Genomic DNA, 25,137 nt, shown 5'->3' with positions numbered 1-25,137 from the left:
AATCAAATCTGAAATCTTACGTAGTAGACTGGATTTCAAAACTCAATGACCATTAGGTCAAAACATTTCTCAATAATCTTAGAATACTCAAATCATGGGTGCTTATAGGACAGTAGTTCATAAAATCTCAAGTCTCAAGTAGGGCTTAGTAACCCATAGTTCAATCTTAAGTTAAAACTCATCAAAAGCATAATAGATAGCATATAGACTCATAATTCGTGTAGAAATCTGGAAATTTCAGCAATTTGTCTGAAAATCTCAACATACTTATATACTTCAATATGTCAAATATTTCAACTATTAACTTCTCAAGGATTAAAATATGGGGTATAGACCCATCTGAAATTTCTCAAGAAAACATGTAAAAATCATGCCATTAGACTCTCAATTCATGGGAAACATCAAAAGCTTGCAAACAATGACAATGGGTGAAAACCCCCCAATTCAATTTTATTTAAAATCTCATAAATTACAGTGAAATTGTAGTTTAGATAAGCCTTTGGGCAAAAGGGTGAAAGGATTACCCTTGTTCAAAACCCCACATATCTTGAATTAGAAGCTTTGGATGAACTCTCGCTTTTGGAACTCTATTCGTACTCTTGAATGAGGGTTCTTAGAGCCTTTGACTTGGGAACCTTGAATCTTGACTCAATTAAGAAAATCTATGGTGGATTCTTGAGATTCTTGGAAGAGGTTTTGGATACTTAGGGTTTTTGTTGAGAGAGAACTTGAGAAAAACTTCATAGAATGCTTGTAAATGACCTTAATTTGGTGTTTGCATAGTTTAAAAGGCTTGAAAAAAGTCTAAAGTGACCTTCTTAACTTCTGTACAAAGCTGGAAAAATTAAACTAGGAACCCGATTTCATGGGCCACCGCGACGTGCCACTATCGCGGTGGCTTACTGTAAATTGACAAATGGGAAATTAGTAGTCATCGCGATGCGGCGCCATCATGTTGTCCCACTATTTGGGACCTGGAACTTCGGTGCGACGCATCACAATTGTGTTAGGCCACTGGAAATTGACTATTGGGAAATTAGGGTCCTCCGCGATGCGCCACTATCGCGAAGTTCCACTGGAAATTGAAAATGTCTAATAGACCCTCTCTACAACACGCCAAGCACTAAAATGACATTGTTTTACTACTAGGACTTAAATTATCCATAACTTCTTACCCGGGTATCTTATTTGGGCGAATCTTATATCGACAGAAAGTTTATCAAATTTCCCATGTGACAAAATGTCAAAATCAGGGAAATTCTATATGGTTAACATGATACTCACTTAGGAAGTCACTTCACAATTTTTTAGGGCTGGAATTACGCCTCACTTAACATGCCCTAAGGCTCATTCTACGAGAGAATTTTGTGGGGTCTTACAATATCTTCCCCTTGGAAACATTTGTCCTCGAATGTCGCTAGTTAGACTAAGAACACAGGAAGAACTGAGTATACATAGCTGAAGCAATTTGTTAAATGGGCTCAGAATCTTTCTAAACTCTTAAATGCCTCAGAAATTGCAAGAACTCATGTAAGAATATATACACAGTTGCACTTTAGATTAGAAGGGCTGAGTTAAGGAAAAATAATACCTTCGGCTTGATCTTAACTCACGGAAAAAAGGTACGGGTACTTGGCTCGCATGCCTGCTTCTGCCTCCTATGTAGCACACTCAACAGACCGGTTCTACCATAAAACTTTACCAAAGACACTTCTTTGTTCCTTAGTCTACGGATCTAAAAGTCTAGAATGTCAACAGAAATCTCATCGAATAAAAGACTTTTCTGAATATTAGCACTCTCTGAAGGATCTACCACAATGGAATCACCAATGTGCTTCTTGAGCATGGAGACATGAAAAACAGGATGAACAGCTGACAACTCTGTAGGCAACTCAACCTCATAGGCTACTTTACCAACATGGCTCAAGACTCTCTATGAGCCAACATAACGGGTACTAAGCTTTCCCTTTTTACCATACCTCTTCACCCTTTTCATAGGTGAAATCTTCAAGTATGCTAAATCATCCACCTCAAACTCAAGATCTCTTCTCCTTACATCGGCATATGAATTTTGATGACTATGAGCGGTCCTCAACCTCTCTCTAATCAACTTAACTTTATCCATAGCTTTAAATCAAGCCCAATTGCAGTAGCTTCACTGACTTCAAACCACCTATGGGTGATCTACATCTCCTACCATACAAGGCCTCAAATGGTGCATCCCTATGCTAGCATGGCAGCTATTGTTATAAGCAAACTCTATCAATGGCAAATGCTCATCCCAACTACCCTTGAAATCATGAGTACACGCTCGCAACATATCTTCTAGGGTCTGAATGGTCCTCTCAGCCTGACCATCTGTCTGCGGATGAAAAGTAGAACTCAAAAGGACTTGGGTACTAAGACTCTGCTAGAATACCCTCTAAAACTGAGAAGTAAATTGAGTACCCCTATCTGAAATAATGGATGAGGGAACTCCATGCAGCCTAAGTAACTCTCGGATATACAATCTAGCATAATCCTCAGCTGTATAATATGTGAGCATGGGCAAGAAATGCGCGGACTTAGTCAACTTATCCACAATAATCCAAATAGAATCATAATGATGACGTGAAAGAGTAACCCAGTCACGAACTCCATATTAACCACCTCCTACTTCTAAATGGGTATACCAAACTCTTTCATCACACCACTAAGTCGTTGGTTCTCTACCTTAACCTGTTGGCATGTTGCACACTTTGCTACGAACTTGGCTATATCCTTCTTCATACCATTCGACCAATAGATTTCCTGCAAGTCGCGGTACCACTTAGTAGTGTCGGGATGAATGGAATACCACGCGCCATGTGCTTCTGCCATAATCCTCTACCTTAGATCATCAACGCATAGAACACATAATCTACCCTGCAATCTCAACACTCCATCTCCCCCTTGGGAGAAAACCTCTACCTTTTGGTCCTTAACTACCTCCTTCAGTCTGACCAAACTAGGATCTCTATCTTGCTTCTCCTTCACTTCTGAAACTAAAGAGGATTCGGAACTACTTTGCACCAAAGTACTTCCCTCAACTGAATCAAGAAACCTAACACCCAATCTAGCCAAATAATGCACATCACGAGCTAACTCTTTCTTACCTTCCTCTACATCGGCAACACTACCCATAGACAATCTACTAAGGACATCCGCCACTACATCGGCCTTGCTTGGGTAATATAGCACACTCATATCATAGTCTTTGAATAACTCCAACCACCTCCTCTGCCTAAGATTTAATTCCCCCTGAGTAGACACATACTGCAGGCTCTTATGATCAGTAAACACATCAACATAAACACCATAAAGATAATGTATCCAGATTTTCAAAGCAAAGACCACAGCAGCTATCTCAAGATCATGGGTTGGGTAATTCTTCTCATGCAGCTTTAACTGCCTAGAGGCATAGGCTATAACCTTACCACTTTGTATCAACACTTAACCCAAATCAATTCTAGAGGCATCACAATACACCACAAAACCATCTGTACCATCAAGCAAAGTCAACACAGGAGCTGAAGTAAGTCGAGTCTTCAACTCCTGAAAGCTCTTCTTACAGGAATCTGACCACTGGAACTTAACTTTATTTTGGGTCAACCGAGTCATGAAAGACGCAATAGTAGAAAACCCCTCAACAAAACAACGGTAGTAGCCCGCTATACCCAAGAAACTTCTAATGTCAGACAGAGAGATAGGTCTAGGCCAATTTCTTACAGCTTCTATCTTTTGGGGATCAACTCTAATACCCTCGGCTGAAATAATATGACCTAGAAAGGCTATAGACCTTAGCCAAAATTTGCACTTGTTGAATTTGGCAAACAACTGGTGGTCTCTAAGAGTTTGCAAAACAATTCTAAGGTGGTTCGCATGGTCATTCTCATTAGGTGAGTACATAAGGATGTCATCTATAAAGACAATGACAACCATATCGAGATATTGCTTGAATACTCAGTTTATGAGGTCCAAAAACTGTCGGGGCATTGGTTAGCCCGAAGGACATGACTAGAAACTCAAAGTGACCCGAGTTCGGAAAGCTGTCTCTGGAATATCACATTTCCTCACTTAAAGTTGATGATAGTCGAATCTATGGTCTATCTTGGAGAAATAACTTGTACCTTGCAACAAATCAAATAGGTCATTAATTGTCAAAAAAAGATACTTTTTCTTGACGGTGACCTTGCTAAGTTGACGGTAGTCAATGCACATACACAAAGAACTATCTTTCTTCTGCACGAATAAGATAGGTGCACCCCGAGGAGAAATACCGGGCCTTATAAGACCTTTGTGTAAGAGATCTTTGAGTTGCTCTTTCAACTCCTTAAGCTCTGCAGGTGTCATATGGTATAGTGGAATAGAAATGGGCCGAGTGTCAAGAAGAAGGTTAATCCTGAATTTTATCTCTCTATCGGGTGGTACCCCTAGGAGATCTTCCAAAACCACATCTAGAAACTCATTAACAATATCGACTGACTGAATAGTTGGAGCCTCAGACTTAGTGTCTTTGACTATAACTAGGTGATAGATGCAACCTTCGGATATTAGCTTCCTAGATTTGAGATAGGAGATAAAATAACTCTTGGGAGGTACCAAACTCCCAAACAAATCAAACACTAGTTTATCAGGAAAGTGAAACTTAACCACATGGGTATGGCAGTCTATAGATACATAACAAGAATAAAGCCAATCCATACACAGAATAAGGTCAAAATTCACCATGTCTAACACTATCAAATCAGCAAGTATGAGTCTATGAAGAACAGTAACAGGACAATCTCTATACACTTGTTTAGAAATAACTAACTCCCCAATAGGTGTAGAAACTAGGAAACCCTCAGAAATCTTTTTCGGACTCATTTTGAAATTCATAGCTATAAGTGGGGTCACATGAGAGAGACTTGACCTAAGGTCCAATAATACATAGACATCAAGGCAAAAGACACGGAGCATACCAGTAACAACATTGGGAGTGGCCTCCTACTTCTGACAGGATGGTAAGACATAAAATAAGTTCTGGCGCTCGCCGTCAGAAGTGCTAGATAATGTGCACTGAGCAGGGGTGGGACGGTGTATAGGAGCTGGTGCACTAGTAGCTTGTGCCTGAGGTCGGGCATCTCTGTTCCCCTATCTAGCATGAGGACAATCTCTAAGTCTGTGGCCCTACTTTCCATAACAAAAATAACCCCTAAAATCTATGAAGCACTCACCGAGATGATCCCTACCACACTTAGCACAAGAAGGATAACGGGGCCTATTACCAACACTGTTCAGTGACCTAGACATAAAATATCTGCCCCTTGCTCCTGATTATTTCTAGGCACGGGAGCACTAGCTGATGAAGGAACTGGCATAGACGGATGCCTCTGAAACTGAGGGTGGTTCCCTCCATAGAACCTAGGCTGGCTATACTCATGTTGCTCAGATCTAGCCCTCTTGTTACCCCTAACTTGATCTCTCTCCCTAATCGTATTCGTCTTTATCTGCTGGGTATGCGTCATCAACCTATCCAGATCCATATCCCTATGCAGCATCGCAGTCCTACACTCCTCTAGTACTAACTCAAAAACACCGGTCACGAACTTGCTCATACTATCTAGGTGTCAGAAATCAAATCAGGAGCATACTTGACCAACTGGTTAAACTTCACGCAGTACTCTTTAAGAGTCATGGATCCCTGCCTCAAGTTTATAAACTCCTTAATCTTTGCTTCCCTCATCTCAAGCGGAAAGAACTTGTCTAAGAATTCATCTTGGAACACCTACCAAGTCATAGAAGCAACATCCTCACCTCTACCCTTCCTCCATGATATGACCCAATCATAAGCTATGTCCTTCAACCTGTAAAATGCCAACTCAACATTTTCTTCCTTAGAAATATGCATCATCTGTGTATTCTTTCTCACCTCCTCAAGGTACAACTGTGGGTCTTCACCTGCCTTGGACCCATAAAACTCTGGCAAATTCATCCGCATAAAATCATGAATCCTAGCTGCCGCTACATCATCTCCCTACTAATTAGCAACTGCAGCCTGGTTATTAGCCCAAACATTAGCAGTGACTGCTTTGGATAACGCCTAAAAGGCCGTCCGAAACTCGGCAAGAGACATAGTCTCATTCAAATATCAACATGTGAGGGTTGCTCATCATCGTTCCTACGGGCATTCGCTTTTCGGAGGGGCATTTTCTGAAATAGAAAAGCACAAATTATTAGATGAGAGGGAAAACTATAGGCAATATAGAATCCAAAAGAAAGAAACCATTTTTCCTAAAATTCCTTGTAGCCCCTTCCTCATATATGTGGCGCGCTACACACCGATGGTTAAGACTCTATACAATGCGGCTTGTCAGACTCCCTAGGATTTCTTTAAAACCTTAGGCTTCGATACCAAGTTTGTAATGACTCGAAATTGCCTCCTGGGATGTCACACAGTGCTTAAGGCTACAAGTATCCCCAAGCTAACCCTTTGAGCCTGTTTGTACTAATAACACTCATTTCAAGTTGAAATAATTCAAAAACTAGCATTGTCATATTATATAAAATAAAATACGGAGAAAATGCATGGTCCAAACGACCAAGCAATACCGGAAACCTCAACACAACCACAATCTAATAACTAGTCTGACAAAGCCTCTACTAATCCATGAACTAGAGAGTTATTGGGATAGGTCCCCAAGTCGTACCTATTCCAAAAACTAAATCCAACCCACCAACCAATAATGATCTATGACTAACCCATACCACTCTTATCCTACTGTCCTAGTGGTTTCCCCTAGTCGTATCCTGTCTAGAGACCAGAAATTCAGGAAATTTCTACGATCCAAAAACCCAGGGTGTTTCAATTACACTATTTTTATTTGGGTCCAAATCTCCATAAAACTCATATGTGGGGCCAATTTATGGAATCACACTTTCAACCGATAAAACATCCCTTTATGTACAAGGAACTTTTACCCTTAAGATCGGTGAATTTCGAGCTTTAATGGTGTTATAATCAAGCCACCACGATTCTAGGGATTTTAGAAAAAAATAAAGGAGTCAATCCTAAAATAGATAAAAGCTTACCATAAATTCAAAGAAGAAACACATAATTTAATGTTACTCATGCTCAAAAATCACCCATAGTCATTTCTCCTATAAATTCACACTTTTTACGGTTCGCAATTCTAGAGATTGGATAAGAAGTGTTGAAAAATCATGCTAATTGGGTATTTATGACCTTTGTAGTTAACCGAGTATCTCTTACGCAAACTCAAGAAACACTTGCTCTCTGGCACACTTGTCGATTACATGATCAATTGATTGCTGATGATATAGCTGGCTTCCTGAGCAAATGTCCCGTACGTGACACCATAATCGCATATGCAATAGCCCTGTAACTGTTAAGCCATTAGATTAGGTGACAAAATATTTCACTTAAGTGATACTTGCTAGAGTTTGGCAGATCACTTAAGTAATCAGAAGCATCTCTTAAGAGATGCACCACCACCAGCTAAGACTTGGAATTTTTTCAAGTCACCACCAACCCCTCAGGATTCATGTGGAATCCTGTATCTGCAAACAGACTATGCTACCCTATCAAATTAGATGTTCTAGACTCAACGCCACATTTGAAGTTTCCATCTGAGGTCGTTTTAATAAAAAATTTAGTCCCACACACATTTGTTATTTTTCTTAACTTCTAGCCAATTATAGCCTGAAATGAGTTTGGGTGCCTTGGGACCCATACCAAGGGTCCTCCTGACCTAAAATCGACATTTCGGAGCTATTGGAACAGACAGAATTTTTATACAAAGTTGTTTGACGAAAGTTAACATCTGGTAGATATAATAGGAATGTTTGACTAATTATGTTGTTTGGCCTAAAACGATTGCATGTTTTTTCTTTTCTCTCTCTCTAGCATCATAGGTGAAGTAAGTTCTGGTGTCTGTTATTCTACATTATTATTGAATGTTGTCGTGTTTGTAACCCTTCTTTATCTTCTTTTATTTCCTAAATCATTTTCATATACGTTAATCTTAAATCATAAGCAATTAAAATATTATCATTACACCGCCTTAAAAGAAAAAAAGAGTTGAAAAAAAGTGTTCGTATGATCTAATAACATTGAAGCCTTTTAATTCTTGCTATTCATCACATTTTGAGTTTTTATTTTACTTAATGTATCAAATCTCATGTTAATCACCACACATATAATGTACTTAGTATTTCTGTGATTTCAAGAAGTTTGTACAAATAGAAATGTTTCGTGCAGAGCACGTGCGGATAAACAAGAACTTAAATAACTGCTAGCCAAGTATACAAAACAAATAAATTGATTATGTCTAATGAGTTGCTATACAATATAAATTAATACATGTAATAAGAAAGAATTTAAGATTTGATACTACTTAATTGAATTTCAGTTAATGCTAATTCAAATATTTTATCATCTTTAGTAAGATTGGAATTAACGCTCATCAATTATTTCAAAAGAATTTATTTTCTAAATTTATCTTTTGACATGTGTTTTTAACTTATTATTCCACATTAATTTGTTTTGCCCCTTTTTTATATTACTCTTGATTTAGTAAAATATTACTTCACTTGCCACTTTATAATAACTAAAGAAAAAAATGGCATATTTTACAATACCTTATTCCTCTCTCCCCCACACAAATCCACCTCTTTCTCTTTTGTGTTATGTATAAAGTTGTTTAGTCACTAATTTTGATAAATAAGTATATGTTACTTGTATTTATTTTATTTTAAATTTTTTTTCAATAAATAATAATCCTAAACATATAATGATTCACATTACTTTACTACTATATATAATAGAAACATTCAATTTTTGTAGGCTTCACATGAATTTATTATGTTCATTTTACCTCAAATTAAAATTTCAATGATCATGAAAGATCTCACCCATTTTGTAAATTTAAATAATTATATTAACATTTAAAATTTTATACAAAAAGTAGTGAGGCATATCTATTTTACCCCTGATTAAGGTTTTAATAATCTTGTAAGATTTCACCAATTGAAGGAACATCTACAAAAGTGTTGTGCTAAATCATACTTTTTGTTATGTAATTTAAATAAAAAAGTATTTAATTAAATGATATTTTTAGTTATCAAGTAGCTTATTGACCTAATCATACAATAATTTATAGCATAAAATATTTCTTGCATAACTTAAATATTGTTTTTCTTACAAATAGAATGGATTAATCAATAAGTTTAATTGAGAAACAGATAACAAAGGTACATAAGACAACAATCATGTTAGATTCTTAAAAACTTTAAATTAAAAATATTTAGTATTGTAAAAAGTAGAAAAGTTTTAGTGCATGCAATTGTTTGAAAATAAAAAATGTCTAAAATATACTTTAAAATAAATGTTTTTTCTTAACTTACAAAATCTTTTGTTTCCTTCATTTATACTTGTGTCTGATTATGACTTAACCCGAAGTCTAAATGCGTGATAAAGATTTTTAAATTTTATCATCTTAAACTAAAGATATATGTGAAAAGAATCAAAATATCATTTAATCTTGTGGTCTTAAATATGTCACAGAGAAAGATAAATTAAAAAAGACTGAAAAAAAGAGATATTCTTTTATAAACGAACTAAAAAAAAAAGAAATAGGACATAAGAAACTGACAAATATATGATTTAACATTGTAAAAATATTAAGAAATTATCGATCTAGTTTCAACTAATACCATAATGTTGCAAAAACAACAAAAAAAATAATAGTAAAAATCTAAAAATCATTATAAATATAAATGTTAATTTAGTTTGGGTCTGGGCATAACAAGGTCCAAATGACAATAGTATTTATATTAGTAAAAATAGCATAAATACACCCCCTTACAAAATACAGAAAATTACATGGTATGAACCCAATAGTGGGTGGCTTTGAATTTTTTACCTCCATAAGAAAAGTCTTTAAAGACTAGTCTTCTTTCCTTTTTAAGTATAGTACAAGTACGTTTTTGCTCCTATACACCTCAAATATTTTTAAACTTTTCATACTCATTTGTCTCTCAAATTCAATTTTTATATTTATTATTTTAAAATTTTTATTCTTCCTATATTTTTATTTTAATATTTTAATTTATTTGTCTCAACCTTTATTTTTTCCTCAAACATTATCTTTTTTGTTAATTCATTTGTCTCAACCTTTATTTTTCTTTTTCTTTATCATTTCTCTTTTTTCCTCAGTTTTCTCAAACTTTATTTTATATTTTTTCTTTCATTTTTGTTTTTGTCTATTTTTTTTAATTCTTCACTTTGTTCTTAACCCTTAATTTTTTCTTGTCGTTTTTTTCTTAATCTTTTTTATTTTTCTATTTTATTTTTTTTCTTTTTTCTTTTTTCTCAAATTCTATTATATTTTGCTAATAAAAAAAATAGACAATCTGCATAGGGATCTTCTTTTCTTGACATCAAAGCAAATTTAAGGGCATGAATTATTGTTAAGAAGTTCTTTGAGATATGTTTTGCCTCTAAAGCAAAAATTATAGAGCAACTCATAAATCAAGGCACAATGTGGTAGTGTCAAGTCTTATTTGTGGAGCATAACTTGTTGTTTGAAAAATTCTTGAGTTAAGTCTTGCTTGTAAGGAAAGAGTTATAGAACATATAATCAATCGAAAAGTAATGTGGTAGTGTCAATACTTGTCCATTGGGCGTAACTTGTTCTTTTGGGAGGTTTTGGGGCTAAGTCTTGTCTTAGATGCAGGACTAATAGAGTATCACATAAATCAAGACACATTATAATAGTATCAACTCTTATCCATGGGGAGTAACATGTCGGCTAAGTCTTGCCTCTAAGACAAGAGATATATTATCTCATAAATCAAGATACGATGTGGTAGTATCAACTCTTGCCCATAGGGCATAACTTACTATTTGAAATTCTTTTGACTAATTCGTGCCTCTAAGGAAAGAGTTATAGAACATCTCACAAATCAAGATATAATGTGGTAATGTTAACTCTTATCCAAGGGGCATAATTTGTTGTTTAAAAGTCCTTGAATCATAAAACATCTCATAAATCAAGACGCATTATGGTAGTATCAAATCTTGTCTGTGGAGCGTAATTTCTTGTTTAAAATTTCATGGGCTAAGCTTTGCCTCTAAGGCAAGAGTTATAGAATATTTCATAAATCAAAACATAATGTGATAGTGGCAACTCGTACCCATATGGCTTAACTTGTTGTGTGAAAGTCCCTGAGTTAATTCTTGTCTCTAAGACAAGAGTTATAGAATATCTCATAAATCAAAACACAATGTGGTAATGTCAACTCTTGCCAATGGGGCACAACTTATTACTTAAAAGCCCTTGGCCTAAGTTTTGCCTCTAAGGAAAGAGTTATAAAATATCTCATAAATCAATACACAATGTGGTGGTATCAACTATTGTTCATAGGGCATAACTTATTATTTAATGGTCCTTAGGATGGGTCTTACCACTAAGACAAGAGTTATAGAGTATTTCATAAGTAAAATACACAGTGTTTTAATGTTGACTCTTGCCCAATGTACAGAACTTGTTTGAAAATTTTTGGCATAAGTCGTGCCTCTAAGGCGAGAGTTGTAGAATATTACATAAATAAAGACATATCATGATAGTGTCAACTCTTGCCCGTAAGGCATAATTTATTATTTAAAAGTCCTTGAGATAAGGTCCTGCCTCTAAGGTAAGAGTTGTAGAACATCGCATAAATAAAGACATAACGTGGTAGTGTCAACTCTTTTCCGTGGGGCATAATTTGTAGTTTGAAAGTCCTGGAGCTAAGTCTTGTATCTAAGGTAAAAGTTGTAGAACATATCATAAACGAAGTCATAATATGGTAGTGTCAAATCTTATAGTGGGACATAATGTATAGTTATAAAGTCCTTAAACTAAGTCTTATTTCTAAGACAATAGTTATAAAATATTTCATAAATGAAAACATAAAGTGTAGAGTCAACGAGCATAATGTATTGTTTGAAAGTCCTTGAGCTAATTCTTACCTCTAAGGTAACAATTATAACACATCTCATAAATCAAAACACATTGTGGTAGTATCAACCCTTGCGCATGAAACATAACTTGTTATTTGAAAGTCATAAGTATTGTCTCTACAATGTGATAGTGTCAACTCTTTTCCATGAAATGTATCTTGTTAGTTGAAAGTCATAAGTCTTGCCTCTATAATTAGATAATGTTAACTCTTTCTCATGGGATGTAACTTGATTGGAAGAAATCGAAGAAAAGAACAAAAATAATAAAAATTACAAAAAAAAAAGAAGGAAGTAAAGAAAAATATTTTCAAAAATAAAAATCAAAGAAAATGTAAAAGTTGAGAGAGAACGGAAAAAAATTAAAGGTTGAGAAAAATAATTAAAAAAAGATAAAATAAAAATAAAGGTCGAGAAATATTTAAAAAGAAAAAATAAATAAAAATCAAAGAAAATTTTAAAAAAGACATTTTTAAATAAAAATAGATGTTGAGAGGATTAAAGGAAAAAAAAGAGTCAGTGTTGAGTAAAACTAAAAAGAACAAAAAAAAAGGAAAGAAAAATAAAAAATTAAAGTAAAATAAAAAAGAAAAAAAATTGAGAGGAGAAAAGGAAAAAAGTAAGAGTCGAGAAAAAATAAAAATCAAAGTAAAATAAAAAAGAGAAAAAAAAGTTGAAAGTTGAATAAGTATGGAGTCGTTATCCATTATGAGGACCATTTATATAATTTACTCTATCAATCAGGGTAATTTTGTCTAAAAATATATCACTTAATAACTGAAGGTTATTTTTATGAAACTATTTAATTTGGGGTCAAAAACTTGAAAGCCACCTTAATTTGGGGCTATTTTTGTAGTTTTTCAATAAAATAATTATAAAAATTCCTAAAAGTACTCTCTCTCTTATTTTCTGATATATTGTTGATACATAGCACAATTCACAAAATTCGGCTACAATAATGACATAACCCACAAAATTTGAAATTTAGAGATACTGAGCTAATAAATAACTTGAGTTAATGGCATGGAACGATGATTTTGAAGATTTTTGAATCAAAGTCATCTTCTTCTTCATCTACAATTACAAGTTTTTACTATTTTCAATCTCATCTAAACTTCTCCCCCAGATCATTAAAGAGGTTAGTTTATTTTCAAAAAAAATTAAGATTAATATATTTTAGATTTATTTTCTTAAACATATTTTATTCACTTAATGAAATCAACATCATCATTTAGTCTTGGTGAAACTCAATTGGATGAGCAAAGTTCAATGAATGAATTAGATGTAGAAAGTGCAATATCTACCCTAGGCCATTTTAGTTCAAAAGATAAATATTTTCATAAAAATAGATCTAAGCATCACAATGATCCTGCAATAGTGAAGAAGCTACGGGAGAAACTGCCTGCAAAATTAAAAGAAAAAATAATGACTGGCGTCATCTTCAAAAACAAAAGCTAAAGAGAAAAAATTTTGCTGGTCTCCATCAAAATATGCCATTATGTTTCATCAGTAGTATTGTGATTCTGAATCTATATATTATTATGTATCTTTCGCTAATTTGTGTATTTTGATACATGATAGTTATGTATCAGATAACATTCTAGCCTTACAAATTGTTATGCATGTGTAGAAGATAAATAATATTTATGTATCAGATTGCATAATTGCATATCATATACATAAATGCTAAAAAAAAATACATAAACTATTTACAGCAGGGAAATCCACCATTTTCTTAAGATACACAATCTGAAGGAAAAATACATAGTATATGTTATCATGTGTTATACATTTCATTTTACAATGTGTAAATAATAAATAATTTTCTTGTTAATTGATTTGTTTTTACATGGTATAAAATTTGTTTTCAGATATTTTTCACCTCAATCTTTGACAATTTGCAATTCATGCATATGACATTTTCTAACTGATTTTATTTATGTTTTGAGTAAGAAGGTTGTTGATTTATTTTTAGTAATATGTTTTGGTGTCTATCTTAATATCCCTAATTATAAGTTTACTGATCAGATAATCAAATACATTTTGATGTTAAAGTTACTACAAGACAATCCTGATGAAATTCATATATGTTTATTTGATAATGTTATAAGATTTTTCATATTTTAATTTGCTATTATAATCGATTTGAAATGCATTGGTAATATATCAGATTTAGAGTACCGAAATTTACCTCCAAATGAGTTAATGAAAAATTATTTTTTTGAAAAAGATGTTGTGAGTAAGCTATATTTGGTTGAACTTTTCAAGTTTGAAAATTTTGACAATGATCAGGATGCGCTCTAGATAGAAATCTTGTATTTTATTCATATTTTTATTCTCTCTCAAATGAATGATGCACCTGTGAGCATTGCAGATTTTAAGATGATTGGGGAGGAGAGATGTAGAGACTTTCTATGTGAAAAGATTGCTTTCGATAAATTGATGCTTATACTTAGACAAAATGTGAATGTTGTAAAAAAATTTTATCAATTAGAAAGCATACAACAGGAACTAAATGTATGAATGCAAGTTGTTCAGTAGTTGAGAAAAGGATGTAATCCATCAGAGTAGCATTATTTCAAGGATGCTTAATTGGAAAGTATTTGAAGTTCGGATGAAATATCAATATTTTAAGGAAAAAATGTTTAGCAAGGTATGTCTTGTATTCAATTTTGATTCTTTTGCTTTAAAGTATTTTTTTTGTTATGATTAGTACATTACAGATAATAAACTAACAATTTTGTATTTTCTAATCGATAAAAGATACATAAACTTTCAACAATCACATACATGATATATTTTTAACTATTGAATCAATATTTTATCAGATTATTTGCTAATACATAATGTTATTATGTTATCAAAATATATTTTTACTATGTTTTTTTAAAACATACTTTTCAGTGTGGGCACACAAATATAATTTCTATCAAAGAAAAAATTGTCAGTCCAAACTTGTCAAACCCTACTGTTATTTTAGTATTTGATCAGGAGACATTGTTTTACCAAAATTTTCTATTGTTATATGTGAAAAAATTATCGCCGAAGATAAGAATTTTTTATTTTGTCGGAAGATGACAATTTTGATGATTTTAGTACAAAATCACCTGCTTATCTGCTGAAGAAGGTAACTTTTGGTACAAATTTGGCCTCACTGACAAAGAAAAGAAAGGCTGATCCAACACCAAAGAAAAAAATTGTTCAATGTCAAACAATTAAAAGAACAAAGTCTGCCAAAGAAAAATAGACTATGAGTACTGAAAAATAGACTCATTTTTACGTTGTTGATTCTTCTATTAACATATCGCCTTAGGTTGTTCAAGATAAAGATTTCCTTGATAGTTGCATTACATTCGCTGAATTTTTAAGTATTCGTCAACAGTCACCGGAAGGCAGCTCGCAGTCATGCATGCCTGAAAAGTCACAAGATACTACTACAACAATCATGATGAATACTTGATAACAATTGTCTTAGATACAATAAAGTCATGTGTAAGTGTCTGTTGTATTTGTTTCACTTAATATTAATAAAGTAAGATTCAAACTTTGTCTATAATTTTTATGTTCTAAGATTGACCAAAAATTCATTCACTTTTTAAATATAGTTATTAAATAATATAAGGACATCATGAAAACCTTAAAGCAAAAAGACTGTTGAGAAGAAGAAAATTGTGTTTCAAATTCAATATTATTTTACTAGTTATAATTTAATGGACAAGAAATATTTGATTTAATAGACTGTCATTGTAAGAAGTAGTCCAAATACGATGATCATATGGATGAAAACGTAGACCTTGATTGATCTCTGAAATTTAAAAGTTCAGAAAATCCATCGAATCAAGTTGGTGAGGTGGATAAAGCAAACCTTAGACGTGTTTTGGTATTGACATTTGTTGCTATTAGTGAGCAGAAGATAAAACAAGTTTACATCAATAAGTTTTTTTCTAATGTAGTTTAATATGTATCTTGTGCATTTTTGTTTATTAATTATGTATCCTTTTAAGATATCATGTATCTTTTCATATTACTTATGTCTTTTTCTGATAAATTTTGTTTAAATATGTATCTTTCCAGAATAATGTATCTGTACCTGTCATTATTGAGCATGATAGATTCATAATTGATACTACACCAATTGATTTCAAAGTGGTAGAAATGTTTGTCTCAAATTTCAATCCGAATAATAGATAATAAAGTTTACCTCTCTAACAGCCAGTGGTCAATAGATACACAACTTTAAAGAACGGAGGTAGTTGATGTTAATGACACAAAGACCCCTGCTGCAAGGATTAGGCAACCTTCAAAAATATTCAGGTCTCCATATATTATGGTGTTTGATTTTATCTTTCAATGAAAATAAGGATGCAACTTCGATGTTCGTCAGAATTATTCATTTGATGGTTTTAACATTTCGAACGTGGCTCTAACATAGTTGATTAATAGTTATTAAGAATGAATTATGAATGAGCTGTTAAAGTATCAAACAAATAGGTAATATAAATTATTTTTAAAAATTCTATTTTGTAAACTTCTTCTACAACTATGTTCATAACACATATCAATTACATAGAAATAAAAGGTTGAACACAACAAATTAAAATCTTCGGATCCTGAATTTAACATGATCGACTTTATAGTTGCACATTTCAAAACAAAAAATTGATTCTACTTATTGTCACAACCCAAAACTTTATGAAATGATGAGATATAAATATCATTTTCAAAATTTATCAATACCACTATTCTGTTTAACACATTTTTAGTGTAAATATATCTTTTAATTATAATTTTTAACCTGAAAATAATCGTTGCTACTAGATACAACACATTGATGTCATCTTTTATTACCTTTAAAATAAGGCTAAGTTGAAAATACAAAAACAATAAATATATATGACAGCAAACTATTTGATCAACGTTTATATAGATAATACATACAAAAGGTATTATCCACAATACAAAGCTGAAGTGATATCATCATAGCAGGATTATCAACAATATCTTCAAGTTGCTTCAAATAAGGAATATTTAAGAAATTTCATTATAGATTTTGACATTTCAGCTGGTCTACCTTGGCATTTGATCGACAAAATATACACCCCCATAAACTATGATAGTGAGTTTCAGTGGGTGATGGTTATTGCTGTTGTTATAAAGGAGAGATGCTTCCATATTTATGATTCAATATGAGCAAAGAGACATACTTAGCCGTCGTTTAAGATACAAAAATTGATCATAATGCTTTCTACTTACCTGCATATTAGTGATTTTTTGACTAAAAAGATTCATACTGACTGGTCGACTATTGAGGCATACAAGGTGAAAAAAAGGTGACAATCAATTTTTAGAGAATCAATTGCTTATTGTTGAATATGTTGATGGTATTTGTCAATAATCAACTGGTAAGCATCATGACTAATTTTCTAATAATTTATAACTTTACAGTACTTGAATATGTATATCAATATTAACTATTTTTTTAATCTACGAAGGAATTATAGTATTTTTATTATCGCTTATACTGAATATTTGAGCGATGGACTATAACTGTCAAATTAAGGGCTTGATACTGAATTACTCCGTAATAGATATACGAAACTTCTGTGAAATTATGAAATTGTGATGGCTCAGAATAAATATGCCAACGACAATGAAGATCCATCAAGATCAAAGTCAAATTTTACACAATTTATCGACACTGAGTAGATGTGTATCAATTAGGTATGTCTAGTTAACTTAGAAAAATATTTCTGTTTTTTGGTGAATAATATTTTGGATATGATGTTCGTAGATACTAATCAAGACATGCCTTAATTTTTTATATATTAGGTAATTTTATTGTGAAATTGTAGACCTGATTATCTATACCAAAGTTTTTGTTGTGGATGTATCTTTGGAATTAGCTATTTAAATTTGTTGTTACAAATGTATTTTTATAGGTGATATATTTATCAAATATAGATATAGTGTATCTTTATACATTTGTCAGTTAACCAAAAATTTTCACATAACAATGTATTTTCAGAATGTATCTATCAATTAACATATTACATTTGTAATAATTTTTCATAAATGTATCTCCATCATTTATTTATTTGTCAGAGAAAAAAAGTATCTTTATACATTTTTTCGATTAAATTTATGTATCCTCAACTTTTTTTACACATAAATATATCTTCATAATTGATTTATTTATGAAAACATTCAATTTATGTACTTTTTTTTGACATTTTTCAATTAAAATAAAAGTTTTTGCATAACAATGCATTTCATAATGTATCTTCCAACAAATAGAGCAATGTAATTACCTTCACAATGTATCTTCATAATATCTTTGTTAGCCAAAAAAATTATTTTTATAGATTTTTTCAGTTTAACAAAAATTATTAGCGAAAAAATTATCTTTACGCATTTTTACTTTCAATTATACATCTACATACATTTGGATAAATGTATCTTTAGCAGTTTCTGCATATTGTTATCTTATGTATTATTTGTAAAACTAAATTATGTATCTTTTATACATTAATACGTTTGATAAATATTTAAGTTAATAACGTATCTCATATTTTATAAGAATTCTTACACAAACTTGTAAGATTATAATGTATAATGCATTACCAATATTATGTATCTTTATAGATTGTATATTTGTATAACAAAATCCCAATAAATTATGTATCTTTATAGATTGTATATTTGTATAACAAAATCCCAATATACAGAATACTTATGAATCAATAATTTATCAACTCAAATTAAATGTATCACCAATAAATATAAATGGACACAAAAATTGAATAATTTTATAAGAAAAATATCACGAATCGAATCAGGATCTGACCGTGACAGATATCTCAAGTCCACCATAGACCGAAGACCACCACCCTTAACCTAATCTCAAGAGCACAATAATAGTAATAATAAAACAATGCGGAAGTCAATCAAATATAAATAAGAAGATGAATGAATAACTCAATGACACTAAGAGTCAAAATAATACCCAACCAACCGATATTAGTTTACAATAACCTCTAAAATCAGAATTTCAAACAGGTCGGGACATGCTCCGAACCATGACCAAAAGAATTCAAAAATATAGAGTCAAAATAAAAGAATATGAAAATTATAAGGTTTTTCAAAGGAAAAAACCTCACCACTTCACGGCTACTCGATGAACGTACTAATCCACCTAACGATGCACAACGGTTAAAAAGTGTCTTCGGACCTTAGATTATGAAACAATTTAGTATTCGAGCAATGTTAGAGAGGTGAGCACTAGCATGTAACTCAGGGAAGGGATAAAATAATGTCATAATCAAATCAGTCCAAAACCATTGAAAAACCATATGTGCATATTCATATTTACATATATAAGATGTCGTGATAGGAACAAGGTTTAAGCATGATATTTAAAATTATTATCCTGGACTGTGTAGCTTTAACCATCCTAAGGGAACCATGGTATGAATGAGTTAAGCTCTCCCTGATGAAAGGGTTTCATTGCAAGTTAGCCACATGAACTAAAAAAAATTTGAGGAAGGGACAAAGCCACCGAAACTCCAACTATTCAAATATATATACACACATACATACATACATACGCACACATACACACACACACACATATATATATATATAATGTGTGAACTATGCACACCGTCATAAAGACCCTTATGCCATTAAACATGGTTCCCATTATTGTTCCCTCCGGGACCTCCACCTTTTACGGTAAGCTACACAATTCTTTTTAAGCCCAAGTTAAAATAATTTAAACACATTCCCATCCATTAACAAAGAAGTCTTTTAATTAGGAATTTACCGTTAGAAACTTCATACTAAATGAATTTAAGCTTGCAAGCCAATTCCATTATGCCATTCAAAATCAATTAGCCAAATTGACTCCAAAGTTTCTAATTTATACCAATCCATGGTCATCAAGGCCTTTCACAATCAATTTATGTTCCATTAACAATTTATGCAATGTAAGGTTTAAAAAGTGAAGTAGATTATGTATATGTCCATGTTTCAAACCAGTTTCACAAATTGGTTTGAGGTTAAAGACTATTCCAAACCATTGAACCATAAAATTTGGGGAACCCCATGTTCCTCATCCTAATTCCCCATCCATGCATTTATTTAGTTCAAAACTACAAGGATAAAGCATAAACAACCAATTGAAAATCTAGAAAATTAATTGACATATTAACCATTCCAAATCCCTCAATCCATAATCAAAATCCACAATTTAAATCCCATGAAAATACATAAAATCAATGCCACAATGTAAAATTAATGTTTGGGGCAAAGAAACATGCCTGAACACACAAAAATTTACTATTAATTTGATGTGTGGAGTCCGAATGATGAATGCACACTGAAACCCTTCAATGTTTTTGGATTTTGTGTTTGGGAGTGAAATAAGGGGATTTAATCTCTTAAAACTGATGGGAATAAAAGTACTTTATGTTTAAAAGTAGTAAAAAAGGTGAAAAGACCAAAAGCCCTTAATCGCAAGTGAATAAAAATAAAACCGCATGAAAATTATACCTTGGCATGGCATGCCAATATCGTGGAGATTATCTTTCGTTCCACGCTAATATTACAGAGGATAACCTCCATGACATGAAGATAACACGAATGCTTACTGTCTCGGTGTTCCAAAATTGCCACGAACCCTTTTGGAAAATTCTAAAACCTTGCCAAATTAATCTTTCAACATCCCTAAACATAATTCAAGTGAAAAATTAATATTACAAACACGAAAAGGTCAAAATAAATTGATTAAATTTTTAAGGGTCTTACACAATCCTCTCTTAGGATTATTCGTCCCCAAATGATGAATTAGGGCACTTTTAGCACGAGAATAGGAAAAATACACTGGAACTAAATGACAAACTCAAAAATGACATGGGGAAAATGAAACTCATACCTTAAGAACTTTCATTCATCCTGGGGAACAAGAATAACTATTTGGACTTCAAATATTCCTTATCTTCCCATGTAGCCTCTTCTACCTTTGCATTCTCCAAAGGACCTTCACTGAAGCTACATAATTGGTCTGCGATCTTCAAACTTACAAATCCAATATCACAATCGAGACTTTCTAATAAGACAAGGAATCCGTAACACCAATATCCTTAATGGGTACTATCAAGGAAGGATCACCCAAACACTTTTTCAGCAGGGACACATAAAATACATGTGAATAGTACCCAAACTTACAAGAAAGTTCAACTCATAAGCAACATTCCTAATTCTCTTCAAAATCTGATATGAGCCAACGTAATGTGGACTGATCTTTCCCTTCTTCTCAAATCTCATGACTGCTTTCATAGTAGACACCTTCAAGAATACCCAATCATTCACTTTGAACTCCTACTCTCTTCGCCTCACATTTTGATAAGACTTTTGACAACTTTAAGTAGTTTTAGGTCTTTCTCTAATCAATTTTACATTCTCCATGTCTTAGTGAACCAAGTTAGGACAAAACAAACTAATCTCACTAACATCTAACCATCCAATGGGAGATCTATACCTACTTCCGTCAAAAGCCTCAAAAGGAGCCATCTAAATGCTCGATTGATAATTATTATTATATCCAAAATCAATAAGAGAAAAGTGATTAAGCAAATTACCCTTAAAATCAATCACATAGACCCTTAGCATATCCTCCAAAGTATGAATAGTACGCTCTGCTTGCCCATCCATTTGAGGGTGGAAAGTGGTTCAAAGGTTCACATGTGTACCCAAACCTTTTTAAAATGAATGCCAAAAGTGAGATGAAAACTACATACCTTGATCTGAAATAATGGACACTAGCGCACAATACAGCTTCACAATTCCTTGAATGAAAAACGTCGCATAATCATCTCCTGAGTAGTTAGTCCTTTTATGTAAGAAGTGAGTGGACTTAGTCATCCTATTAATAATGATCCAAATAAAATCATATTGATTGCAAGACCGCGAAAGACCCATAATAAAATCTATATTGATCATCTCCTACTTCCATACAGGCAACTCTATCTCTTGAGACATGCCACCAGGTTTCAAGTGCCAACCTTAAATTGTTAACAGACTATACACTTAGCAACAAAATTTGCTATGTCCCCCTTTATATTGTTCCACCAATAGATCTCCTTAAAGTCATGGTATATTTTAGTCAAACCAAAATGAACTATATATCAGGACTCATGAGCCTCAATTTGAATCCTTTTTGGCAGCCTATCAATATTAGGAATACAAAACCTACCTTGGTACCTCAGAATACCATCTCCCCCAATCTCAAGGCCATAAATTTTTGATGACCCACATTATACTTAATATTCATAAGTGTGAGATCTAAGGCCTTTTCTCCTTTACCTCCACACACAGAGATGATTTGACCACTCCCTGAATAATAACTTCTCTATCCTCAAAAGATGAACTCCTAAGTTAGCCAATCTAAGAATGCCCTTCACTAATCCTTTTTTCTCCTTATCAACATAGGATAAGCTCCCCATAGATAACCTGTTAAGAGCATCAACAACAATATTAACTTTACTTGCATGGTAATAAAGGCTCATTTCATAATCCTTAAGAAATTTAAGCCACCTTCTCTGCCTGAGGTTTATTTTTTTTTGCGTGAATGCATATTGCAAGCTCTTATGATATGAATATATATAGACATGCACCCCATATAGATAATAGTGACAAATATTCAAAGCAAAAACCACAGTCACCAACTCTATATTATGAGTCGGATAGATCCTTTTATGAACATTAAGCTGCCTAGAAGCATAGGCCACTACCTTACCATGCCACATAAACATACAACCCAGTCCCACATATGATATATCACAAAATACAAAAAACCATCAGTACCCTAGACCAGGGTCAAAACTGTAATGCCCCGAATCTGGTACCTAAAATTCTACACAGTGATCATGACCCCGAAGGACCACAAGCTAACCCATGACTGATATCTGTACCTGAACATTGCATAAAATACTGTATAAATGTAGAGATAAAGGCTGTAAGGCCGTAAGGTTAAAAACTGTAACATAATATTTGTTAAAATATAACATCTGGATGGATAATTTCTTAAAGATTAATGGAGGAAAACATGAATTCTTGACTTGGAATTAAATACCTAAGGTTTCTTGTTCTAGGGGATTATCTTTGAGATAAAACCCTAATTTGATATTGTAGATGGATAATGAACTTATGAGCGTTGATTTGATATTATTATGGGTTAAAACGGGTGGGAAAAGACCCAAATACCTTTTTTAAAATGACTTTAAAATAACTAAATGAACTATATGATGGTGGGTGCGACATTTCGTCGCTGGGTCGACGGTCTGTCGGTCCTAATCGTCGCACTTGGGTAGAATAGGGGCTCACTTCCTCTGCTCGATGGCTTGGGCGACGGTCCGTTGCTAGCTCAACTTTCTTTGGCTTGAGCTGTCGCCCTTAGGAAGAAGGTGGTCTCACTGCCTCTGCTACGATAGTTTGGGCGGCGGTTCATCGACCCTCACCGTTGCACCTAGGTGGTTTTGACTGCTTTCTGTAAAACGGCCATAACTTTGTACCCCGATACCAGATTTGGACAAAATTGGTATCGTTGGAAAGCTAATTCAATTTCCCACATGAAAAAAAGTAAAAACCTTAAAAATTTCACATATATAAAAGTGGATTCATCATTCAAAATAAGTTTCTAACATACTTGGGATGATTTCAAGCTAGGTAGAAGTACGGGGTATTACAATATATCCTCTTTGAGAACATTCGTCCTCGAATGAGACTGAGTGAGATGGGAGAAGATAAACTGATGTACATAATGAACATGAATAATTGGAACATGATCTCATGAATGACATAATTGATAACTGAATATATCATACCAAACATGCATATCTGATGCATGCGTAACTAATTCATGAATGCATGAGTGAGTGTTCTGATGAACTAAGGTTCTCATAATGAGAATGCATGTCTGATGCATGATTATATAACTAAATTGATACATAAATGCATGATTGAATATGCAATGGTATTTAATACCAAGTTTATAATGGAATTCTGAATATGAAATGGATACCAAGCTTGTCATTGAAATCTACAAATAAAACTGAATAAGCTTAAGGAGAACTATTACCTTGAGCCAGGTCTGAGTTTGCGAGGAAGAGGTGAGGATACTTGGTACGCATGTCTATTTATGCTTCCCAAGTAGCTCCCTTAACGAACTAATTTTTCCAAAGAACTTTGATTAGAGGGACTACTTTGTTCCTTAGTCTGCGAGTCGAACAGTCTAGGATTTCAATAGGAATCTCTTCATAAGAGAGGTTGTTCTGAACATCTATGCTCTAAATAGGGACTACGACTGTTGGGCCACCTATGCACTTCTTGAGCAAAGATACATGGAAGACTGGATGAACTGAGGCTAGATCTAAAGGCAATTTGAGCTCATAAGCTACCTTACTAAAGCGACTGAGAATTTTGAAGGGACCGACATATTGGGGACTGAGCTTTTCCTTCTTGCTAAATCACTTCACTCCCTTGATGAGAGAGGTCCTTAGATAGATAAAGTCATTAATCTCAAACTCAAAATCCTTTACTAAACATTCATGAACAGGAACATGAGAACATGACTGAGTTTGTAACTTGTGACATGGACTGAGTATCATAAACTGAACTGAGCCATTGCATACATGGCTTATGGATGAGATTGGAGCTTGAGGGTCCACCTATGAGAACCCACTACTCCAAGCTAGGTTCCTTATATAAAGAGGGAATTACATGTTTAGGTAATGAAAGTTCAGGGGATTATAGTGTATCTCCCCCTTGGGACACTACGTCCCTCATAGAATTCTGACTTGGCCAAGGTACTGAGGAGAGACTGGAATGATGCATAGGGAACCCACAAATGGAATCGCGACTGAATATCTAAGATCTGAGATTGAGTCATGAAACATGAACTGAGATAAACATGCAACTACTTAATTGGTTTATCTTAGAATGGTTACATCCATGAGACTTCGAATAGTGTGACTAGATGGACAGAATGGGAAAATATGTGAACTTGTTCTTCTGACTATCGGACTGAAGTACTATTTGTTCAAACTAATTTCTACTGA

This window comes from Capsicum annuum, chromosome 5 (genome assembly GCF_002878395.1).
Source record: "Capsicum annuum cultivar UCD-10X-F1 chromosome 5, UCD10Xv1.1, whole genome shotgun sequence".
NCBI lineage: Eukaryota > Viridiplantae > Streptophyta > Magnoliopsida > Solanales > Solanaceae > Capsicum > Capsicum annuum.
The sequence above is the reverse complement of the archived record's forward strand: the minus strand, read 5'-3'. Positions refer to the sequence as shown.